Source organism: Myotis yumanensis, unplaced genomic scaffold (genome assembly GCF_028538775.1).
Source record: "Myotis yumanensis isolate MYYU_CA2020_CCGP unplaced genomic scaffold, mMyoYum1.0.hap1 SCAF_9, whole genome shotgun sequence".
In the NCBI taxonomy this organism is placed as follows: Eukaryota; Metazoa; Chordata; class Mammalia; order Chiroptera; family Vespertilionidae; genus Myotis; species Myotis yumanensis.
In genome coordinates, this window is record NW_027223760.1 from 61,925,883 (window position 1) to 61,937,545 (window position 11,663).

Genomic DNA, 11,663 nt, shown 5'->3' on the forward strand with positions numbered 1-11,663 from the left:
CTGGTAAAGTTGGCTTAAAGAAATAAGAAGGATCATTTAAGATTTGCATATTAAATGTGAAGAACTAGGCTGCTTGTTGTCTTAAGCTAAACATGGCCCCTACAATTCTCTAGGTCCCATTAATATGCTTTGAAATGTCTCTCCTCTCTTCCTGAGTAATCAGAGGTGTAGATGTCATCCTCTCTGTCACCTCCTCATGAATTCCAAGTCGGGATAGTCCTATTTCCCTGTCAGTCTTTTCTCCTCCACCTTATAAATGTGCCTATCCATCCCCCAGTCCACTTAATGGACATGGAAAATGTAAGCTAATGCTAATGAAGATTTACAGAATCTTACAGCTGTCAGTCTCAATTGTCTCCATTTCCCCAGAAACTCATTCTGGTAGAACAATATCCTTCCACTAAAGACAAAAGCCTTGTGTGTCTTACTAAATGTGTGTTGGGCAGCTAGCTTTCTTAAGACTGCCCAACATTATATCCACGTGTGGCTATCAGATGTACTTCATACTTGTATCTACCGTTTCTCAGGTCATCTGTATGTCAAACTAAGGACAAGTTAATTACATCTTCTGTTGTCTCTTAGGAGTCTGTACTCAAACGTGTGGTTATTTATCTTCGACTTAGGAAGGCTACTTTCTTCGTTTACCCAGTGGACAGAAGACAGTAGCCAGCTATTCTCTCAAGCAGTTGAAAACAAGACTAAGAACGCAAATTGCCATGTGGAAATTGCAGGTAATTATATGGAAGAACATCCCGTGAGGACAGCATCCCGGAATGGTCTAACCGAGGACAGTTTGGCATCTCCATCATTAGAAAGAGTTTTAAAATATCACAAAAACCCATTAATCAAGATGGTTTAGTTAGAAACCAATCTGGCAACAGGGAGAACAAAAAAGGCTTTCAGTTTTCTCCCCTTCCTTTTGGAGAATGATAATTACGGCTGCTTGTATAACTGTAAACACGTCTGGAACTTGCATGGAATATCCTGTTTACAAAAACAGGAATGAGCTATCTTTATTTGCAGAACACTGAACCAAACCCACATCTAATTTTTTCTTCGCTAAACCAAAAGTTTTAAAGAACACATCTCCTGAAACAGATAGATTCAGAATGGTACTCATTTAAAACGTTTGAACTGGAATATCAACATCTTCTGAGTTAAACCTAAACCGAACTAATATTTAAATGTATGTGAAACTCTCCCATCGGTCACTTACAGATGATTTCTATTATGAATGATGTTTTTTTAGCTGGAAACTGTCTTAAGAAATGATATAGCTAGCATGGTGAAATATAAACTCTGCTTTATAAATACATAGGACAATTATAAACACATCTGAATCCATGTTAAAGTAACCGGCATGTTCTAGGGAGCCTAGAAGTCTGAGTGTATATTCTAGGACAGCTGGTCTGGAGAAGTAAGGGTTACGCCAGAGCTCAGCGCATACCTCCCTCTGTGTTTTAAGGTATTGGTAGTAGAGATGATAATTTCCCCCAACCACTTGCCCATCTGAGAAAACCTGTCTCACCCTCAACCCCAGCTGCCATGTTTGTACATTGCAACCTCATCCTGAACCGCAGCTGACTGGACCAGTCCAGAGCATCCCCCTGAGGCATGGAGAAGCACTCAGGGGGCCAGACTGAGCCAAACTAACTCTCTCTCTCTCTCTCTCTCTCTCTCTCTCTCTCTCGCCTAAGAAACACAGCGGCTGAGTTAGATGGTAGCTGAAGCACATTGACAAGGGAACACTGGTGAAAATGTCCATAAATTACTCCTACTGAGGGCGCTGGGGTGGCCCTGATTCAAAGTGTCCTGTGGATACAATGTTCTTTTGGTGTCCAGGAAAATTGTCACTTTATAGTGAAATACTTGCGCCTGAGGTCCTTTAAATGGTTCTGTTCCTCACCTTTCTGGTGCTCTCTCAGTATCCTTGCTTTCTCCCATCAGTCCCTCCTCCCGGGGCTGGGAGAACCAGAGGAAGAGTCCCCATCCTGTTTAAGGAGGGAAGGAAAGGCCAAAGCCACAGTCTTAATGTCAGATCCCACCTATAAGTAGGGAAGCCACATGAAGAAAGACAAGTGTAGGGTCAGAAACAGAGGAGGGGGGCATTTCAGAACCAAGCCCGTGTACAGTGTGGCAGCCCGGAGGTCTGTTACTGTGCAGTGCCATCTCCAGGTGCAGCAGGCCTGGTGGGTTAGAGTGCTTCTTAAACTTACATGGGCACAGCAATCACCTGGGGATCTTGCTAGAATGCAGGTTATGATTTAGTAGGTCAAGAGCTGGACCTGAGAATCTGCATTCTTAACAAGCTCCCAAGTAATGCTGAAATGTGGCCATGAGCCACACATAAGTAGCAAGAGTTTAAAAGAGCTGTGCAGGATTGGATTGGGCAGCAACAATAAGGTCAACAATAAATAACAACGAGCAATAAAATAACAGTGACACAGCAAATAAATAAAATGAAATAATTAACCATAAATAACAAGAAGAGGATTCCCATCATCAGATGGTGATGAAAAATCACAGGATCTCAAGGTGATGGACTTTCTGGGCCCAGAGGCTCGCTAAGCTCTGTACACAGCATGATGGTTTCGATATAGTTGGCCACCCCTCGGAGCTGAGGAAGGAAGACACTAGAAGCCGGTTGTGATGAGGCTCCCGATGGGGTCTGGAGCCCTGGTGTCCCATGAGATAGGCAGGCAGAACTTATAGTGCAGTGCTTAGCACTATGTGCAGACACAAATCCTAGCCCTTCTGAATATACAACTGCGATATGAACATGAAACTTGGGTCATACCAAATCTATGGCATATGTTTAAGAACAGGCAGCAAAGTGTCCATTACTCTCCCTTTTCTGCTAAGTAACTATACGCTATCTACACATCTACTTGTAACAGAAATCCTCCTTCTTTGATGAGTCCCTCTGGCTCCATTCTTGAAAGAGAAGAGAGCCCGTGGGTGCTGGTCAGTGGTGTTCTGTGATAGAAAGAACAGTTCAGACCTGGAGAGTTTGGTTCTAGCTCCTGAGGAGGAAGGGGAGATAAGTTTTTCCAACTCCATTGAACCCATGACTGTGGAATATATTAGTGCAGATGTTAAGTCTGAGAAACCTGCTTTTTATTGAAAACAGCATTATGGGAGGTGGCTGTGCCTTTAACCATGCAGACATAATGAAACTCCCAACTTAGTTATGGCTCATCTGAAGAAAACGGAAAAGCCAGGCATGGAGAGCTCTGTGCTTTCCTGGGAGAATGTCATGCAATAAGTTCCCCTTAAAACATGCAGTCCATGTTGCCTTTATTTAGTGACTTCTTAGTTAATCATCAGCTTTAACCCTTTTTCTACTACTCAGACAATTCCAGAAATCTCTGATTCAAGAGGGTGGACTGACTTGGTATTTGTATATCCTCTTCATCTGCCTCCAGAGGAAGGTAAATGAATTAATTCATTTATTCAGGTTCTGTATCAGAACCAGTTCTGGGTATAGGTATTTTAGGAATGGGTAGTGGAGAAAAACACTATTCTCACAACACTTGAACATTCTAGATGGGTAGAAATAGACAATGAATAAAATATGCACATGAAATCACTAAGAGTATGATAATTAATGGGATGAAAATGAAGAAGGATGACTTGGTAGAGAGTGAATGGGGGGGTGGCTGGTTTAAACTATGTGATCAGGGGCCTTTAAGCTAAGAATTCAAATAAGAAAGAAACAGCCCTACAAAGAGAGGAGGAAACAGTAAAATATATGATTGTCTAACCACTATGCTGTACACCTGAAACTAACACAAAATAATATTGAATGTAAACTGTAATTAAAAAATAAAATTGAAAAAAAGTAGAAGGGAACAGCTCAGGTAAGAGCATTAAGATGAAAATGCATTTGACATTTTTAAGGAATCAGAAGTAGACCACTGTGACTGTGAGAAGGGAAGAACGGAATGGGACGGTGTCAGAGAGAAAATGGAAGCAGATCCGAGCCTGGGAGGCAGCCCAGAGTAAGGAGTAGGGTCAGACTGCACAGGGCCATGGTCCCAGGAGATCACAGGAAGTGAGGACCCAATGACATTGGGTCATGGTCATGTGAGGAGTTGGTACTTTAGGCTCATGAAGCTGGGAAGTCATTAGAGCATTTAATCAACGTCTTGACGTAATCTGATTTTGCTTTTAAAAGAGCATTCTGTGCAGAAGAATCTCAAATAATTTATGTAGAGACTTCATCCTCAAGGAGGTGAAGCATAACTTTCTACTTCTTAAGTGTGGACTGAGCATACTTCCTTCCAAAGAGTACAACATGGAAAGAGGAGAAAAGTAACTTCACAGTGGAGACACCTGGCAGGCACTCCCTCAGCCACTGGCCAAGGTCAACATCAACAATGAGAGGTCATGTCAACAGTAAGTTCACTTGATAAATGTAATGAGAATGACACTTTATCTTTGAGGCCTTCTTCCCCCAAATGCCTAACTCTATCTAACTATCATGAGAAAATCATCAGTCAAATCCCTTGAGAGATTTCTACAACTGACCAGCATTCCTCAGAGCCATCAAGAACAAGAAGTATCTGAGAGAGGAGCCTAAGGAGACACAATGACTAATGTGGCCTCCTGGATGGGATCCTGGACCAGAAATGGACATTATGTGGAAACTAAGGCTTTAGTTTAAGATGCTGTATTGATACTGATTCATTAATTGTAACAAATGTACCATACTTATCTAAGATGTAAGAAATAGGAGAAAGGAAGTGTGGGATATATGGGAACTCTCTGTACTACCGTCATAATTTTTCTATAAATCTAAAAGTGTTCTAAAATAAAATTATTTTTTTTTAAGAGTACTCAGGCTGCTGAATGTCAGCTGGGCTCTACGGCACAAAAGTGGAAGCAGATTCTAATATCTCCCGTGTCCTTGAAAACCAGGATTCTCTGTATTTCAAAAAGGAATTGTAGATGTAAAGATAGAAGAGTTCATGCTAATATTTCCAATTCAAATTCAGGATGACAGAGCTTTTACATAATCTTCTCTACCTCAGGCTAATTGGAGGATTGCTCTCTACAGAAATAAATGGTTACAGGGCAAAGCCTCCTGAATTCTGGCATTTATGAAGCTCCCACAAAAATGCCAGCTCCATGCCCACGAACCATAAAATAAAGCCTGCCAACCAGGTCAAGTTCTTAATCAATTTTAAAGCTTCATCCTTAAAAATGAATGGATTCCCAAGAATTTTGAGACATCTAAGGAAAGCCTTCAACATGAAAGAAAGAGACCAAGGAAAACAGAGGAGGGGGCCGAAGGGATTATAACCCCAAAGGAACATATACTTTAAGAAACAAAAAAGAACTTGAAGAGAAAAAAATAATTGTTATCCTCCAAGACATCTGCATAGATATTGCATCTTAAAACTTAAGAGAATCCTAAAGAATTCAGTCTTTAAAAAAGTAACAGAATTCTATAAACAAGGAATGGAGAAAAATAAATACGTCTTAGGTAAAAGTTAATGGGTAGAGAGTTAAGTAAATGGGTTCAAGAACAAAATTAAGAAGTAGTTACACTCACTGCCTCTACTTCCTAGCCTTCCATACACTCTGATTAACCCTTTGTTGTCCATATCAGGCCCCCTTGACCCCTAATTTGCTCCCATGAAAGTTGTCAGCCTTGTTAATTGCCAGATCCAGGAGGCAGTTCTGAGCCCTTTTCTTTTTGACCTCTCTGGAGCATTTGATAGCATGACTCTCAGTCTCTTTAATGGGACTGTCCTCTCCCGTTCATGGCGCTTTGTAGCCATTGTGTTCTCCATATTCTCTCACTGAGTATTGTTATCTCCTTTTATGGGCTTCATGATGCTACCTATCTAGTGGTGGCAGCCAGTTCTATGTCTCTCTCCCTGATCTATTCCCATGACCTGGTCAACTTACTTTCTTATCTAATCATCAATGTAAGTTTCCTTTTCACATTTTAGCTCTAAAAGATAGGGTTTGGAGTGGCTGTGTGCTTAAAGGACTCGCTTCCCACTCAGAGCTTTTCTGATAGACTAGGTCATGGAAGTCAAGTTGCATCAAGTGACCCAGTCCTGTGGCCACTGCTACTAGGACCAAGGTCAACATCAGACCCATATGGCTTCCACTACTGGATTAAAGTAGCTATTGCTCTCACCTTCACCATCTCTCAGCCAGCAGGAATGAAGAAAAAAAGTGGAATTCATAGCCAGTTTTGTTAAAGGCATGACCCAGTGGTGTATACTTCAATTCTTCCCACAGCCTATTGGTCCAAATAGTCACATAACCACACCTAGTAGCAAGGGAGGCTGGGAATTGTAGTTTTTGGTTGGGTGGATGGCAATGTGCCAAACTAAAAAAGATTTTGGGAGACATTTAGGAATCTATCACAGTACTATTATAATTTTATTTAGTGGTCTTCTAATAACAGCAAGACTCATTTCTCTGTTTCTTTTTATGATAATTAATATTATGGAAGAAAACGTTGGTTTTAAAGAAGTTTAGATAAATGAAAATGGTAAAGCCAAGTATAAGGTTTAAGGTTTTGTCTTTGGAAGACCTTTAAGTGCAGGTAATCATTGGCTACATCTCTGCACTCCATTGATTTGGGGGCTTCCCTGGCTGCTGTTCCTCACTGTTTTTATAATTCCTGGCTCTTCTCTCCCCAGGCTGTCCAGCCATCTGCATCCAGCTGGGGGAAGGCTGCAGGTGGCTACCAGAGAAAACTCCAGAACCCTACAAAAGGTATGATTGAAGTATCCATTCCTCCTTTTAATTTCTTCACAGCAGATGTCTCTTTCCTCATTCTACTAATTTATCACTGAATGTTCCTTCCAATTTCTTACTTTTAGTTTATTTTCTTCTTTAGGACTGTCTGTTTTTTCTCTGTTGCCATTTTCATGGTCTCAATCACTCAATCATGTTTTGTTTTGTTTTGTTTCATTTTTACACTCCTTCATCCATTCTTTCTGCCCACTTATTCATTATCCATTTTCTCACAGTTTTGGTTGCCAAGATTAATTTTATTAATATTCCTTCCCATTTCCTCATTCCCTTGCCTGTAAAATGAACATCTCTAATTTACCGTGTAATCTTTTATCCCACTCACTTCTTCATTCCTCATCTCATTTGTTATATTTCTTCACTCCTTGACCATTCATCTCATTTTACCCATTACCTCATTTATTCTGTGTCACTTTCTCCAATTTTCTAATCCTTGTAATTAATGCTCATGTGTTTTTTGCTGTCTTCTCATTTTATACTTTCTTCCCCCATAATCTTGAGTCTAGATTCATCTACATTTAGGTTTTACATTCTATTGTCCATTCTCTTAGATTTTCATTCACCCCCTCTGGACTGAATGGAGTATAACTATAAAGTAATGTCATAAATTACTTTCTTAGAGAAACAGTTTAAAACTTATTTTTCAATCAGCCGAGGCATACTCATCTTCCTCACTCCTCTCCTTGCCCTTTGCCTGGACACATCATGTTCCCCTGCCTCCTAAATACATCACAGGCCCGTCCACCTTTCCCATTCTCACTGCTGCTGCATCTGCTCCATCTCAGCTTGGATCTTATGCAAAGCAGATCCTGAGGCGGAGATTTGGGTACAAATAATTTGTTGGGTTTTTGTTTGTTTTTTATTTTTGTTTTAGTTTGTTTTGTTGTATACGTGGGAAAGTGAGAAAGGGAAGAAAGGACACAATAAAGGGTGCATTCATGAGCAGGTTACCTCTGGGGGCAAATCGGAGCTGAATCCCACTGGGGACCCTTAATAATCTATGTGGAACACACTTCAGAATGGTCTCCCTGAGGGGGGAGGAAACTGGATAGCTAGCCCCAGTGCCCATTCCACACTGGTAAAAGTTGTGCCTGGGGCATTAGCTCTCTACCTCTTCCATCTTGCCCAGTAAGCTGTCCACAGGCTCTCAAAACAAGAGATTTTTCTCCAGCCCAAGTGTCAGAGCTGTCATCAAAATCACCTCCTAACAGTGCTCCCTCCACTCTTGCTTCCCTTGCTCTACCATCCACATAGTAATACCCACACTTATATGCAAAAGGAAAAACCTGACAGAAGAGTCACCAAACTGTTAAGGGTGGTTATTTTAAAGGAAAGAATGTAGGTGGAAATTATTGAGGTTATTAATGTTCTACATCATACATGTTATTATTATAATGAATATATATTACTTATTTTATATACAGATATTTACAAATGTGTCTGTGATATATATATATATATATATATATATATATATATAAATTCCATCTCAATTTTTGTTTACAATATCTTTTCTATGTCTCCTCTTTTGTCCAATTCTATATCTCCTCATCCATTCTAAACCACCTTGGGCATCCTTTTTGCCCTTTTTTTGCATCTTTATTCACTTTCTTTCTATTAGGTCACTCTTATTATTTGCCTTGTCCGAGTTTCCTGTCTATTGTGCAGCTGTGTCTCCCAGTTTCCTGACTTACTTGTTTCTATTTGGGATCAATTCTCCCTCCTATTGTCTCAACTCTGTGACTGTCCCTCTGTTCTCATGTAGAATTCAGGAACAGAGAGGCAGCTTCTAAGCGGTCCAACCTGCCAGGGCTGCCTCTCCAGTCAATCCTCATTTTCTCTCTCTTCCCAGATCTGCACCTGCAGCAGCCCCTAGAAAACGTAAAGCCAGTTATGAGCAGGAGGCCCAAGGACAGCTGTTGATCCTGAAAACGGTTTTAATTTGTCTCTGTCTCATTAGCTCAATGCTGATGCAGGCGGCCCCCAGGCTGCTGACCAAGCTCAGTGACTTTTCTTTTTAACTTGGCCTGCGGCTTATGAAGTCCAAAGATGAAGCTGACAGTTCAGGCAACCTTCCCTTAACAACCCTGGCCCTTTGTGGCCACACACCAAGGACTTCCATTCACTTCCGGGCCTACAGTAATTAAAAGCAGGAGGGGAGGTTGTCCTCATTGGTCAGCCTCTCTCTCTGAATCAGCATGACAGGCAAAATTGCACACAGGAACCACCTCGTAAGCGTAGGGTTTGCTTTGATGACCAAGCTGGGAGAATTATCCACCTGACGTGTGCTGCTGGGAATAGGAGTCCAGAGGCTAAATCATCACTAAGTGCTTTTGACTCCAGGAGGCAATCCATAACTAAGAAAGACATAAAGCTTGAGGAAATATTTTTCTTCTCAGTAAATGATTGAAGTTACCACATTGGAAAAACAGGGGCTTGGTTTTAAAATTGATCAAGGTAAGAGTCTACGCAGGCAGAGTGCAGGAGGTAAACCTCTAAGACCAGTGATGGCGCCGTCTCTGGGTCTGAATCTCAATTCCTTGGTATTTCAGACTGTGCAATGTGACCTTGACCTCACTTGTATTGGCTTTGCCTAATCATGTTAATGTCCCCAGACAGTGAGCCGTGGTGGCCCAGGAAACCTGCTGGACTGGGAGATGCACAGGCAGTTCTGTCGGGACTCCATCAGCCCCGTATTCTAGATTCAAAGTCTGCTCAGGTCTGGGCTGATGTTCATCAGGTCTGGAGGATGGGCTCCTGGGCAGAGGTTGCCTTGGGTAAGCCACATCTGTTTAGACCTAATTAATATGATACAAGCCTTGAACTTTAATAAGCCAGTTGTATCGGTGCATTCAGTTAATGGAAATCTCTTTATGTAAGTTTGTGTGGGTTTTTGTTTGTTTTTTTAAAAGAGATGTTTAGAGCAAATGGTGTATTTCAGGGTGGTGGGGGGAAGGGGTCAACTCCAAGAAGAAGTCAGCAGTGAGGTGACTTGGTGCAGGGACTGTCTTCAGGTCATTCATATTCTTGGAAGGGTCTGGTTCACGCTGAAGACACAGCAGGGCTCAGCTCATTCTGTCTCACAGTAATTATTGTGGGTTCCGCAGGCTGCTGACAAGGGTCTCTCTGAGGCAGGACCCCTGCCCACCCTCTCAGCCACCAGACATCACCCACAGGTGCAGCCCCAGCTGGTGCGAGGTAGAAAATGGATGCTTCCAGTTTATTCTACCCGAGTTGCTTCAGATTGTAATAAGAACCGTACCCATATTTCCTCCACCTTGTTTTCTCCCTTAACTAAAAACATCCTTAAAATTAAACCAGGTGATTTTAAAGGTAATAGCATATTCGATTTTCCCTAAGTAAATTTCTTCCGCCCGAAATGCTAGTGTGAGGCATGAAAGATAGGAAACCTGAGGAGAGAATAAAGCTAACATTTTTATGTGGGTAATTACTGTTGACTTCTGTCTTGCTCTTAGTATTCTAGGCAGCTCCCCTGCTCTGTGTGACTGCTATTTTCAGCCATCATTTATCTAGGGCTTCTCCTCTCTCTGTACTCCTTTGTATTCATTCCCACTGGTAAGGAGCTCAGGCAGGTAATTCTTCCTGCAGAAGGGCGTGGGCTGTGCTGTAGGTATGAAAAGACCAGACTGTGCTGGCTGCCTGCTTGTTTGGGTTGTCAGGATGATGGTTGTGGATCACTCCCAAACCGCTCGGTCTACAGCCCCTGGGTCAATGGGAGAAATGGCCAAAATGAACACATTGCTTGTGTGGTACCGTTGCTCACCCACCCCGTTCGGAAGTGGCTGCAAAGTAGATGATGGCCAGGCAGAAGGACTAGTTTGAAAACTGGAAACTGTAATGAACACCCCCGCCCCCACCTCTAAATCAGGGTGGGATTTGTGCCCATTTATTCTCCCTGGAGAAGGATTGAGGAAAGACAATGGTTATTTCAAATGCTACTGCTGAAAATCCTCTTAAGGAGGGCCTTTTGTTATTGTTGATTGCCTGGTTAAATGAGAAAAGTGAGGCTCCAGGGCAAAATACCTAAGAAAGCAGAACAAAGAAAGGGCTACATTGCTCTACAAAGACAAGAGAAAAAGAAGAGAAGGTCACCCTGGGGATATCATGGCAGGGGCCAGGGGGCAGGGTGTTCCTGGGAGCAGGAATGGCTGAGGAACATCTGACATTGGATTACAGGTCTTTGCCTGTAGTCCCTCCCCAAAATTTCCATCAAATCTGCTACAAACACAGCCTATGTCCGAGGGGGAGGGATGGGAAATGGGCTGTCTGGGGTGTGAGGAGGTGTATATGGACCAGAAGCTCCAAATACAGCAGGAAACACAGATCTGAAGCCAGAGCCAGCGTGGACTAGAGACCCCTCTGCCCTCTGGGGATTCCCAGAGACGTCCAAAGGTACTCTAGGCATCTCCCTTTAGGTGAGCTGGTGGCTCAAGCCACTCTAATTCCATATTAACCGCCCGTAATTCTAGAAGAATGAGGAAACCCAAGCTGCTGATTTCTCAGTTACAAGTATAATTGAGGTTCATTTATACAAAATGTCTAAGGAAAGGACAATGAGATGTTCTGGGTCCAAAGTAATAAGAATTGCTCCTTAGTGAAAGCCCATAAGAAAGTGTGGCAGGCTCAAAGGGCCACAGTCGTTGGCAACTGTAGGGAAGAAACAAAGTTGTCTTCCACTCTCTCTGGGTGCCTGGCTGGGTCTGAAAATTAGACTGACAAAGACAGATGACTAGGAGAGAAGCATATGCAGTTTATTGAATTTCTACATGTACACGGCGGGGGGTGGGGGGTGGGGGCTTCATGAGAAAAAGAAGACCCAAGAGAGTGATCAGAGCAGGAAGCTTTCATCCCTTCAAACAAAG